General features: G+C 50.1%; 1 pseudogene; it reads left to right on the forward strand.

The window, feature by feature from the left end:
• Positions 1–104: 104 nt before the first annotated feature.
• Positions 105–207, forward strand: LOC130320884 (U2 spliceosomal RNA; annotated as a pseudogene).
• The last annotated feature ends 12,691 nt before the right edge of the window (positions 208–12,898 follow it).

The following is a 12,898-nucleotide window of genomic DNA, read 5'->3' on the forward strand; positions in this document are numbered from 1 at the left end:
GCCAGAGTGTGTATGGGAGGCTGCCAGCCAGCCTCCCTTCCTACAAGTAGTGATGGTGCATGTGAAGGGGACAGCGTTGGTTCCTCCCCTTTCACAGTTATCACTTCTCATCTTTCCTTTTGGCTGGTATCAAATGTAGTGTCTGTTTATATCAGTTTAATATCTGATATGTCCCCTATCTGGTAGCATATATTAAGTGCACCACTAGGTTTCAGTGTTGGAAAGAAAGATTACCTGTTTATTTACTACTGCTGCAGCTGCTTTCTGGCTAGTCCAGTGGGCCCCTACTGCAGGCAAAAGACAATAGGTGGTGCCGCTTGTGTCTGGCCCCTGTTGGAGCGACCAGGCACAGGACTGCTGCTGCTGCTGCTGAATGTCCTCTTTAATTGAATAAGCTCAGCAACCAGCACACCTGTGCAGGTTGGACATGACATGATAGGTAGAAGTCTTTCAGGTAGTGGGTGTTGAATCTTGTATGATGAGGTTTCTAGGAGGGGGTGTGTTATGCAGATTAGGGTGGATGGAGAGAGATCTGAGAAAGCCGTATGCTTTGGTGAGTCCTGGTTGGTATGGGTTTGTTGAGGTGTTCATGACAAAGTTTGGTTTGATAGGTGTGAGACAGGATGTGTTAAAGGAGAAGAAGAGTATGGTGAAGTGTATTAGGGTGAAGGATGTTCAGTGTAATATTAATATGGTGAGAGAATAGAATGTGAGTAAAGTGTGGAAGAGTTTGGAGACAGATGGTATGACTAATAGACAGAGAGAGATTGTATGGCAGAGTTTGCATGGTGCATTGCCAGTGAGAGAGGTACAGAAGAGTCGGGGGATTGGAAGAAGTGAGAGATGTCCGAGAGAGGGTTGTGGAGGGAATGAGATTATTATGCATTTGTTTTGGAATTGTGATAGAGCGCAAGAAGTGTGGAAGGGAATTGGTCCGTTGGCTAAAGAATTTATGGGGGTAAGAAAGTGGTCTTTTGAAGTGATTATGTTTGGTCTGGGGGTGGTAGGTGGGAGGAAGGAGAGAATGTTATATGTGTTGTTAGCAATAATTAAGGAGGTATTGTGGGATGTTAGGAATTTGTATATACCGTATTTATCGTCGTATAACACGCACTTTTTAGGCTAAAATTTTTAGCCTAAAGTCTATGTGCGTGTTATACGCCGATACCACCCCAGGAAAGGCAGGGGGAGAGAGGCCGTCGCTGCCCGCTTCTCTCCCCCTGCCTTCCCTGGGGTCTAGAGCCCTGCTGCCGGCCCTTCTCACCCCCTGGCTATCAGCGCCGCTGCCCGTTCTGTCCCCCTGACTATCGGTACCGGCGAGAGAAGGGGCAGCGGCACCCATTGCCGGCGCCGCTGCCCCGTTGCCTCCCCCCATCCCCGGTGGCATAATTACCTGGGTCGGGTCCCCTTCGTCGTTGCTATGCGCTGCACGGCGCGGCGCATGACGTCAGTGCGCCGCGCCATTCATAGCAACGACGCAGGGGCTGCACGCCGGAGGCCTGCAGCAGCGCGGACCCGACCCAGGTAATTATGCCACCGGGGATGGGGGGAGGCAATGGGGCAGTGGCGCCGGCAATGGGTGCCGCTGCCCCTTCTCTCCCCCTGGCTGTCGGCGCCGCTTCTCTCCCCCTGGCTATCGGCGCCGGCAATGGGGCGCCGGTACCGATAGTCAGGGGGACAGAACGGGCAGCGGCGCCGATAGCCAGGGGGAGAGAAGGGCCGGCAGCAGGGCTCTAGACCCCAGGAAAGGCAGGGGGAGAGAAGCGGGCAGCGACGGCCTCTCTCGCCCTGCATTTCCTGGGGGTGTATCGGGGTATACACGCGCACACACGCACCCTCATTTTACCATGGATATTTGGGTAAACAACTTTTTTTACCCAAATATCCTTGGTAAAATGAGGGTGCGTGTTATAGGCCGGTGCGTGGTATACCCCGATAAATACGGTATTTAAGAAGAAGGATGTGTCGGTTGAAGAGTGTATGAGAATGATATTAGATAGATTGCATACTGTATATTTGTGGGATAAGAAGAGATTTGGAGAGGATGATGCGGAGGGGACTTGGAAGTTTTTAAAATGGAGACACGTTGTGAGGGTATGAGGGTGGTGTGTTGTTATGCTATGTACTTTGTTTTGGGGTGTATTTTGTTATATGTTGATAAAGTAACCTAATGATGAGTTTGGTGAATTGTGACTAAGTTCAGTAAATCTGAGAGGCAAACGTGAAGTAAACCTGAACGATTAAGTTTTAATTCAAACCTGAAGGTTTAAAAAAAAAATAAAAATAAAAAAGTCTGTTTTTATCAGTTTAACCCCTTCAGGACGGAGCCCATTTTGGCCTTAAGGACCGGAGCGTTTTTTGCACATCTGACCACTGTCACTTTAAACATTAATAACTCTGGAATGCTTTTAGTTATCATTCTGATTCCGAGATTGTTTTTTCGTGACATATTATACTTTAACATAGTGGTAAATTTTTGTCGATACTTGCATCCTTTCTTGGTGAAAAATCCGTAAATTTGATGAAAAATTTGAAAATTTTGCATTTTTCTAACTTTGAAGCTCTCTGCTTGTAAGGAAAATGGATATTACGAATACATTTTGTTTTGGTTCACATATACAATATGTCTACTTTATGTTTGCATCATAAAATTTACGTGTTTTTACTTTTGGAAGACACCAGAGGGCTTCAACGGTCAGCAGCAATTTTCCGATTTTTCACAAAATTTTCAAACTCAGTATTTTTCAGGGACCAGTTCACGTTTGAAGTGGATTTGAAGGGTCTTCATATTAGAAATACCCCATAAATTACCCCATTATAAAAACTACACCCCCCAAAGTATTCAAAATGACATTCAGTCAGCGTTTTAACCCTTTAGGTGTTTCACACGAATAGCAGCAAAGTGAAGGAGAAAATTCACAATCTTCATTTTTTACACTCACATGTTCTTGTAGACCCAATTTTAGAATTTTTACAAGGGGTAAAAGGACAAAATTTTTACTTGTATTTGTAGCCCAATTTCTCTCGAGTAAGGACATACCTCATATGTCTATGTAAAGTGTTCAGCGGGCGCAGTAGAGGGCTCAGAAGGGAAGGAGCGACAAGGGGATTTTGGAGAGTACGTTTTTCTGAAATGGTTTTTGGGGGGCATGTTACCTTTAGGAAGCCCTTATGGTGCCAGAACAGCAAAAAAAAAAACCACATGGCATACCATTTTGGAAACTAGACCCCTCGGGGAATGTAACATGGGATAAAGTGAACCTTAATACCCCACAGGTGTTTCACGACTTTTGCAAATGTAAAAAAAAAAAAAAAATTTTTTACCTAAAATGCTTGTTTTCCCGAAAAAATTTTATTTTTAAAAAGGGTAATAGCAGAAAACACCCCTAAAAATTTGAAGCCCAATTTCTCCCGATTCAGAAAACACCCCATATGGGGGTGAAAAGTGCTCTGCTGGCGCACTACAGGTCTCGGAAGAGAAGGAGTCACATTTGGCTTTTTGAACGCAAATTTTTCTCTGGGGGCATGCCGCATTTAGGAAGCCCCTATGGTGCCAGGACAGCAAAAAACCCCCCACATGGCATACCATTTTGGAAACTAGACCCCTCGGGGAACGTAACAAGGGGTTAAGTGAACCTTTATACCCCACAGGTGTTTCACGACTTTTGCATATGTAAAAAAAAAAATTTTTTTTTTACCTAAAATGCTTGTTTTCCCAAAAATTTTACATTTTTAAAAAGGGTAAAAGCAGAAAATACCCCCCAAAATTTGTAACCCAATTTCTCCCAAGTACGGCGATACCCCATATGTGACCCTTAACTGTTGCCTTGAAATACGACAGGGCTCCAAAGTGAGAGCGCCATGCGCATTTGAGGCCTAAATTAGGGATTGCTTAGGGGTGGACATAGGGGTATTCTACGCCAGTGATTCCCAAACAGGGTGCCTCCAGCTGTTGCAAAACTCCCAGCATGCCTGGACAGTCAACGGCTGTCCGACAATACTGGGAGTTGTTTTGCAACAGCTGGAGGCTCCGTTCTGGAAACAGTGGCGTACCAGACGTTTTTCATTTTTATTGGGGAGGGGGGGGGGGGGCTGTGTAGGGGTATGTGTATACGTAGTGTTTTTTACTTTTTATTTTATTTTTTGTGGTAGTGTAGTGTAGTGTTTTTAGGGTACAGTCACACGGGCGGGGGTTCACAGTAGTTTCTCGCTGGCAATTTGAGCTGCAGCAGAAAGTTTGCGGCAGCTCAAATTTGCAGCCAGATACTTACTGTAATCCTCCGCCCATGTGAGTGTACCCTGTACGTTCACATTGGGGGGGACATCCAGCTGTTGCATAACTACAACTCCCAGCATGCCCGTTGGCTGTCGGTGACTGCTGAGAGTTGCAGTTTTGCAACAACTGTAGGCACACTGGTTATGTATCACTGAGTTTGTGACCTAACTCAGTGTTTCACAACCAGTGTGCCTCCAGCTGTTGCAAAACTACAACTCCCAGCATGTACGGTGCATGGTGTATGGTGACTGCTGAGAGTTGTAGTTTGCAACAGCTGGAGGCACACCGGTCGTGAAACACTGAGTTAGGTAAAAAAAAACTCTGAGTTTCACAACCAGTGTGCCTTCAGCTGTTGCAAAACTACAACTCTCAGCAGTCACCGACAGCCAACGGGCATGCTGGGAGTTGTAGTTATGCAACCAGCAGATGCACCACTACAACTCCCAGCATGCACTTTAGCTGTTTGTGCAACCTGGGAGTTGTAGTTATACAACAGCTGAAGGTACACTTTTCCATAGAAAGAATGTGCCTCCAGCTGTTGCAAAACCATAAGTCCCAGCATGCCCATAAGGGAATGCTGGGAGTTGTGGTGGTCTGCCTCCTGCTGTTGCATAACTACAGCTCCCAGCATGCCCTTTTTGCATGCTGGGAGCTGTTGCTAAGCAACAGCAGGAGGCTGTCACTCACCTCCAACGATCCAGACGCTGCAGGTCAGTCCCGCCGCCGCAGCTGCTCCTGGGGCCCCGATCCCAACAGGGGCGCCGGGGATCGGGGTCCCCAGCACCCGGGGTGCACGTCCCGCACCCGCTCACGTCCTCCGGAAGAGGGGCGGAGTGGGTGCGGGAGTGACACCCGCAGCAGGCGCCCTGATTGGTCGGCCGGTAATCCGGCCGACGAATCAGGGCGATCGTGAGGTGGCACCAGTGCCACATCACCCCTGCAGGCTCTGGCTGTTCGGGGCCGTCAGAGACGGCCCCGAACAGCCAGATATTCCGGGTCATCGGGTCACTGGAGACCCGATTGACCCGGAATTGCCGCAGATCGCTGGACTGAATTGTCCAGCGATCTGCGGCGATCGCCGACATGGGGGGGCATAATGACCCCCCTGGGCGATATGCCGGGATGTCTGCTGAACGATTTCAGCAGGCATCCGGCTCCGGTCCCCAACCGGCTAGCGGTGGGGGCCGGAATTCCCACGGGCGTATGGATACGCCCTCGGTCCTTAAGGACTCGGGATGCAGGGCGTATCCATACGCCCTATGTCCTGAAGAGGTTAATATCTGATCTGTCACCTATCTGATACCATAGATTAAGTGCACCACCAGGTTTCAGTGTTGGAAAGAAAGATTACCTGTTTATTTGCTGCTTCAGCTGCTTGCTGGCTAGTCCAGTGGGCCCTTACTGCAGGCAAAAGACAATAGGTGGTGCCGCTTGTGTCTGGCCCCTGTTGGAGCGACCAGGCACAGGACTGCTGCTGCTGCTGCTGAATGTCCTCTTTAATGGAATAAGCTCAGCAACCAGCACACCTGTGCAGGTTGGACATGACATGATAGGTAGCTGTCTTTCAGGTAGTGGGTGCTGAATCTTGTTAATTGACATGGGGGTGTCATTGCTGTTGATTGACCATGCATTGGTACTGTGGTATTGGAATAATAAAAACAAATGTTGCCAGCCAGCCATCCATTGCAATAATGGATAGGACATCAGCTATGAGGCATTTGTTTGTACAAACTGCTGCTCACAACTAATGTTGTAATATAGTGTCTCCATCTGCTGGTGGTATTGAATAAGCAATAGTGCAATGATAGGGTCTGAAAAAGAAGAAAAATAAGAATCAGCAGCATAGGAAAAAAGGAGGAAAGAAGGAAAACATGGAGAGAAGAAAAAAAAGAAGGTAAAAAAAGGTGAAAACATGTTTAAAAACGTGTTTCCATCTCTCTCTCTCTCTCTCTCTCTCTCTCTCTCTCTCTCTCTCTCTCTCTCTCTCTCTATATATATATATCAATATCTATCTATCTATCTATCTATCTATCTATCTATATATATATATATATATATATATATATATAAAATTTAGATGAAGGGGAGCACCTTGCTCAAGGATTCCAGATCCGTGTGGGTGCACAGCTTCAGGAACAGACCAATTCCCAAGTAATATCAAAAGCAAAGTAGAAGCGGCACTCCAAAATATAAATAAAGCGTGGATTTATTCACACATCTGTGCAGAAAGCGACGTTTCGGCTCGACAATAGAGCCTTTCTCAAGCATGCTTGAGCAAGGCTCTATTGTCGAGCCGAAACGTCGCTTTCCTCACAGATGTGTGAATAAATCCACGCTTTATTGATATTTTGGAGTGCCGCTTCTACTTTGCTTTTGATATATATATATATATATATATATATATATAAAAGAAAAAAATATATATATCTAGAGAGAGAGAGAGAGAGAAAGATAAATATATATATAGAGATAGATAGATAGATACACATACATACACATAGGCGTGCACACGGGGTGTGCCGGGTGTGCCCAGGCACACCTTAATCCAGTGGCGTTGCGACCCGGGTGCGGCCCGCACCGGGTGACACCAAGACGCTCCGCAGCACCCCCCATCTGTGCCCGACCGTCCTTCACCAGCCCAGACCTCCGCCCCCCCCCCGTCAGGCGCACCGCACAGCGCTGCCTCCTGCTCCTGTTTGTGCCCCGCTCCGCTCTGGCTCACCTTCAGTTGGTTCGGTCATGTGACGGCACGTTACTGCCGTCACATGACCTTCAGGACGTCACGCTGTATTCAAGGACGCCGGCCCCAGAGCGTGACGTGACGGTACGCGGTTCGCAGGATTACCGCGCTGAGTGAGTGAATGTTATTTCAACCTGCCTACTGGGTCTGGGGGGATAGGGTTAATCTGTGAGGTACTTCATTCCTACAGGGGGGGAGAGGGGGTTAAACTGGGGGGTTCTACCATCCTACTGGGGGGAGGGGGTAATCAGGGGGTACTACCTTCTAACAGGGTGGGGGGATAGGGTTAATCTGGGGGGTACTGCATTCCTACAGGTGGGGAGGGGGTTAATCTGGTGCCCCGAGTAGGCAGGTAGTACCCCCAGATTAACCCCCTCCCCCCAGTAGGATAGTAGTACCCCCAGATTAACCCCCCCCCCCAGTAAGAAGGTAGTACCCTCATATTAACCCCCTATTCCTGCCAGTAGGAAGGTAGCACCCCCAGATGCTGGTGGCCTCCATGTCTATTTTGCTTTTGTAGGGAACTGTACTGCACCTAATGTGGCGAATTATACTGCACCTAATGTGGGAACTATACTGTACCTAATGTGGGAACTATACTGCACCTAATGTGGGGGAACATACTGCACCTAATGTGGGAACTGTACTGCCAACCTAATGTGGGGGAACTATACTGCACCTAATGTGGGGAACTATACTGCACCTAATGTGGGGAACTATACTGCACCTAATGTGGGGGAACTATACTGCACCTAATGTGGGGGAACTATACTGCACCTAATGTGGGGAACTATACTGCCAACCTAATGTGGGGAACTATACTGCCAACCTAATGTGGTGGGACTTATACTGCACCTAGTCTGGCGGGACTTATACTGCACCTAATGTGGGGGAACTATACTGCACCTAATGTGGGGGAACTATAGTAACTGTGTGCGTATATATATATATATATATATATATATATACACGCGCGCAGCGTGAGTTTGTGCTTTAGGGTGCACACCCTAATGCAATAGGCTGCGCACGCCTATGTACATACATACATACATATGTGTGTATTGATGGAGTTGCAAACAACATGGGTGCACTTGACAAACTCAGCACAGCTATTCCCCATTGTAAGATTGTTGCATGCAGGACCCTTAGCACTGTGATATGCTACTCAATACCGTTGGCGTGGCCAGGTGTAAATAACATCTCACCTTTGTTGTGTAAGTAACCATGCAGATTGTGATGTCGCCTAGGCCCACCAAAGAACAGCCTTGTCAGAAGCAGAGCCAGACATGAGAGCAAGCAAGCGAGCCAGAAATGACTGCAAGCTAGCGAGCCAGATATGAACGCGAGCAAGACATGAGAGCAAGCGAGCGAGCCAGATATGCGAGCGAGCGAGACATATAAGTGAGCGAGCCAGACAAGTGAGCAAGAGAGCGAGTCAGATATGAGAACGAGCTAGCCAGATATGCGAGCGAGCAAGCCAGATAAGAGAGCGAGCCAGACAAAAGAGCAAGCGAGTAAGCCAGATATGAGAGAAAGCGAGCGAGCCAGATATGAGAACGAGCGAGCCAGTTATGATAGCATGCAAGCAAGCCAGATATGCGAGCGAGCCAGACAAGAGAGAAAGCGAGCCAGATATGATAGCAAGCGAGCAAGCCAGATATGAGAGCGAGCCAGATAAGAGAGCGAACCAGACAAGAGAGAAAGCAAGCGAGACAGATATGAGAGCGAGCGAGCCAGATATGAGAGCGAGCCAGACATGAAAGCAAGCCAGATATGAGAGCGAGCGAGCTAGACATGAGAGCAAGCGAGCGAGCCAGATATGAGAGCGAGCGAGCCAGATATGAGAGCGAGCGAGCCAGACATGAGAGCAAGCGAGCCAGATATGAGAGCGAGCGAGCCAGACATGAGCGCAAGCGAGCGAGCCAGATATGAGAGCAAGTGAGTGAGCCAGATATGCGAGCGAGCCAGACAAGAGAGCAAGCGAGCGAGCCAGATATGAGAGCAAGCGAGCGAGCCAGATGTGAGGGCGAGACAGATAAGAGAGCGAGCCAGACAAGAGAGCAAGCGAGTGAGCCAGATATGAGAGCAAGCGAGCGAGCCAGATGTGAGAGCGGGCGAGCCAGATATGCGAGCGAGCCAGATAAGAGAGCGTGCCAGACAAGAGAGGAAGCGAGCGAGCAAGCCAGATGTGAGAGAGAGCGAGGCAGATAAGAGAGCGAGCCAGACAAAAGAGCAAGCGAGCCAGATATGAGAGCAAGCGAGCGAGCCAGATGTGAGAGCGAGACAGATAAGAGAGCGAGCCAGACAAGAGAGCAAGCGAGCGAGCCAGATATGAGGGCAAGCGAGCGATCCAGATATGAGAGCGAGCGAACCAGACATGAGAGCGAGCCAGATATGAAAGCAAGCGAGCGAGCCAGATATGCGAGCGAGCAAGCCAGATAAGAGAGTGAGCCAGATATAAGAGCAAGCGAGAGAGCCAGATGTTAGAGCAAGCGTGCCAGATATGCGAGCGAGCCATATAAGAGAGCGAGAGACAAGAGAGCAAGCGAGCGAGCCAGATATGAGAGCGAGCGAGCCAGATGTGAGAGCGAGACAGATAAGAGAGCGAGCCAGATATGAGAGCAAGCGAGCGAGACAGATGTGAGAGCGGGCGAGCCAGATATGCGAGCGAGCCAGATATGCGAGCGAGCCAGATAAGAGAGCGAGCCAGACAAGAGAGCAAGCGAGCCAGCCAGATATGAGAGCAAGCGAGCAAGCCAGATGTGAGAGAGAGCGAGCCAGACAAGGAAGCAAGCGAGCGAGCCAGATATGAGAGCAAGCGAGCGATCCAGATATGAGAGGAGCGAGCCAGACATGAGAGCGAGCCAGATATGAAAGCAAGCGAGCGATCCAGATATGCGAGCGAGCAAGCCAGATAAGAGAGTGAGCCAGGTATAAGAGCAAGCGAGAGAGCCAGATGTGAGAGCAAGCGTGCCAGATATGCGAGCGAGCCATATAAGAGAGCGAGAGAGACAAGAGAGCAAGTGAGCGAGCCAGATGGGAGAGCGAGCGAGCGAGCCAGATGTGAAAGCGAGCGTGCCAGATATGCGAGCGAGCCATATAAGATAGCAAGCGAGCGAGCCAGATATGAGAGCGAGCGAACCAGACATGAGAGAGAGCCAGATATGAAAGCAAGCGAGCGAGCCAGATATGCGAGCGAGCAAGCCAGATAAGAGAGTGAGCCAGATATAAGAGCAAGCGAGAGAGCCAGATATGAGAGCAAGCGTGCCAGATATGCGAGCGAGCCATATAAGAGAGCAAGAGACAAGAGAGCAAGCGAGCGAGCCAGATATGAGAGCAAGCGAGCGAGCCAGATGTGAGAGCGAGACAGATAAGAGAGCGAGCCAGACGAGAGCAAGCGAGCGAGCCAGATATGAGAGCAAGCGAGCGAGACAGATGTGAGAGCGGGCGAGCCAGATATGCGAGCGAGCCAGATAAGAGAGCGAGCCATACAAGAGAGCAAGCGAGCCAGCCAGATATGAGAGCAAGCCAGATGTGAGAGAGAGCGAGGCAGATAAGAGAGCGAGCCAGACAAGGAAGCAAGCGAGCGAGCCAGATATGAGAGCAAGCGAGCGATCCAGATATGAGAGTGAGCCAGATATAAGAGCAAGCGAGAGAGCCAGATGTGAGAGCAAGCGTGCCAGATATGCGAGCGAGCCATATAAGAGAGCGAGAGAGCAAGTGAGCGAGCCAGATGTGAGAGCGAGCGAGCCAGATATGCGAGCAAGCGAGCGAGCCAGATGTGAAAGCGAGCGTGCCAGATATGCGAGCGAGCCATATAAGAGAGCAAGCGAGCCAGACATGCGTGCAATTCAGATATGAGAGCGAGCCAGAAGAGAGAGCAAGCGCGCGAGCCAGATATGAGAGCGAGTCAGATAAGAGAGCGAACCAGATAAGAGAGCAAGCGAGCGAGACAGATATGAGAGCGAGCGAGCCAGACATGAGAGCAAGCGAGCGACCCAAATATGAGAGCGAGCGAGCCAGATATGCGAGCGAGGGAGCCAGATAAGAGAGCGAGCCAGACAAGAGAGCAAGCTAGCGAGCCAGATGTGAGAGCGAGCGAGCCAGATGTGAGTGAGCCATATAAGAGAGCGAGACAGACAAGAGAGCAAGTGAGCAAGCCAGATATGAGAGCAAGAGAGCAAACCAGACATGAGAGCGAGCCAGACAAGAGTGCAAGCGAGCGAGCCAGATATGAGAGCAAGCGAGTGAGCCAGACATGCAAGCGAGCAAGCTATATAAGAGAGCGAGCCAGACATGAGAGCAAGCGAGCGAGCCAGATATGAGAGCGAGCGAGCCAGACATGAGAGCAAGCGAGCGAGCCAGATATGAGAGCGAGCGAGCCAGATATGCGAGCGAGCCAGATAAGAGAGCGAGCCAGACAAGAGAGCAAGCGAGCGAGCCAGATGTGAGAGCGAGCCAGATATGCGAGCGAGCCATATAAGAGAGCGAGACAGTCAAGAGAGCAAGCGAGCGAGCCAGATATGAGAGCAAGCGATCGAGCCAGATGTGAGAGCGAGCAAGCCAGATATGCGAGCGAGCCAGATAAGAGAGCGAGCCAGACAAGAGAGCATGCGAGCGAGCCAGATATGAGAGCGAGTGAGCCAGACATGAGAGCAAGCGAGCGAGCCAGCTATGAGAGTGAGCGAACCAGACATGAGATCAAGCGAGCGAGCCAGATATGCGAGCGAGCGAGCCAGATAATAGAGCAAGCCAGACAAGAGAGCAAGCGAGCGAGCCAGATATGAGTGCAAGCGAGCGAGCCAGATGTGAGAGCGAGCGAGCCAGATATGCGAGCGAGCCATATAAGAGAGCAAGACAAACAAGAGAGCAAGCGAGCGAGCCAGATATGAGAGCAAGCCAGATATGATAGCGAGCCAGATAAGAGAGCGAGCCAGACAAGAGAGCAAGCGAGTGAGCCAGATATGAGAGCAAGCGAGCGAGCCAGATGTGAGAGTGAGTGAGCCAGATATGAGAGCAAGCAAGCCAAATATGAGAGTGAGCCAGATAAGAGAGCGAACCAGACAAGAGGGCAAGCGAGCGAGACAGATATGAGAGCGAGCGAGCCAGATATGAGAGCAAGTGAGCGAGACAGATATGAGAGCAAGCGAGCGATCCAGATATGAGAGCGAGCGAGCCAGACATGAGAGCAAGTGAGCGAGCCAGATATGAGAGCAAGCGAGCGATCCAGATATGAGAGCGAGCGAGCCAGACATGAGAGCGAGCCATATGTGAGAGTGAGCGAGCCAGATATGCGGGAGAGCCAGATAAAAGAGCGAGCCAGACAAGAGCGCAGGCGAGCGAGCCAGATATGAGAGCAAGCGAGTGAGCCAGATATGCGAGCAAGTGAGCCATATAAGTGAGCGAGCCAGACAAGAGAGCAAGCGAGTGAGCCAGATTTGAGAGCGAGTGAGCCAGATATGAGAGCAAGCGAGCGAGACATATGAGAGGCAGCGAGCCAGATATGAGAGCGAGCGAGCCAGATATGAGAGCAATCGAGCCATCCAGATATGAGAGCGAGCGAGCCAGACATGAGAGCAAGCGAACGAGCCAGATGTGAGAGCAAGTGAGCGATCCAGATATGAGAGCGAGCAAGCCAGACATGAGAGCAAGCGAGCGAGCCAGATGTGAGAGTGAGTGAGCCAGATATGCGGGCGAGCCAGATAAGAGAGCGAGCCAGACAAGAGCGCTAGCGAGCGAGCCAGATATGAGAGCAAGCGAGTGAGCCAGATATGCGAGCGAGTGAGCCATATAAGTGAGCGAGCCAGACAACAGAGCAAGCGAGCGAGCCAGATATGAGAGCGAGTGAGCCAGACATGAGAGCAAGTGAGCGAGCCAGATAT

The sequence above is a fragment of the Hyla sarda genome, unplaced genomic scaffold (assembly GCF_029499605.1).
Source record: "Hyla sarda isolate aHylSar1 unplaced genomic scaffold, aHylSar1.hap1 scaffold_2221, whole genome shotgun sequence".
NCBI lineage: Eukaryota > Metazoa > Chordata > Amphibia > Anura > Hylidae > Hyla > Hyla sarda.